Raw genomic sequence first — 500 nt, forward strand, 5'->3', positions numbered from 1 at the left:
TAATACGGTGGGAATATGGCAAATCGGCTTTATGAATCTGTCGCTGGGGAATACCCAAGCAATCAAAATGTTACTTGTCGTATTATCGTCCGCGACTGTCTGTTTACCTATATAGAAGTTATTTTATAATTGTGTTTGTTAGAATTAGAATTTCGTTTCAGTTTCCCTGTTTAATTGATTTTATTTACGCTAATTATTGGAAAATACGTGTGGAATGAGTTCCAACAATTCTGTTAATTAACCTTTAACTATTTTAAAAAATGTCCTAAAAAGACTTGTTGTTATCTATTATATATATTATTTTGTTGTTAAAAGTTGATATCAATGAAGACCTTATAAAGGAAGAGAAGAATCTATTTAAATGAGATGAACTAAATATAGGTTTATCTCGATCGGAAAGTACATGAAGGTTAGGTGTTTATGTATTTTTCATATTTAGCGGCGACGGCGGAAATAATCTCGTAAGAATGAGGAAGTCGGTGTGTCATGTACCCGCGCCG

The sequence above is a fragment of the Papilio polytes genome, unplaced genomic scaffold, assembly GCF_000836215.1.
Source record: "Papilio polytes unplaced genomic scaffold, Ppol_1.0 DF823901.1, whole genome shotgun sequence".
In the NCBI taxonomy this organism is placed as follows: Eukaryota; Metazoa; Arthropoda; class Insecta; order Lepidoptera; family Papilionidae; genus Papilio; species Papilio polytes.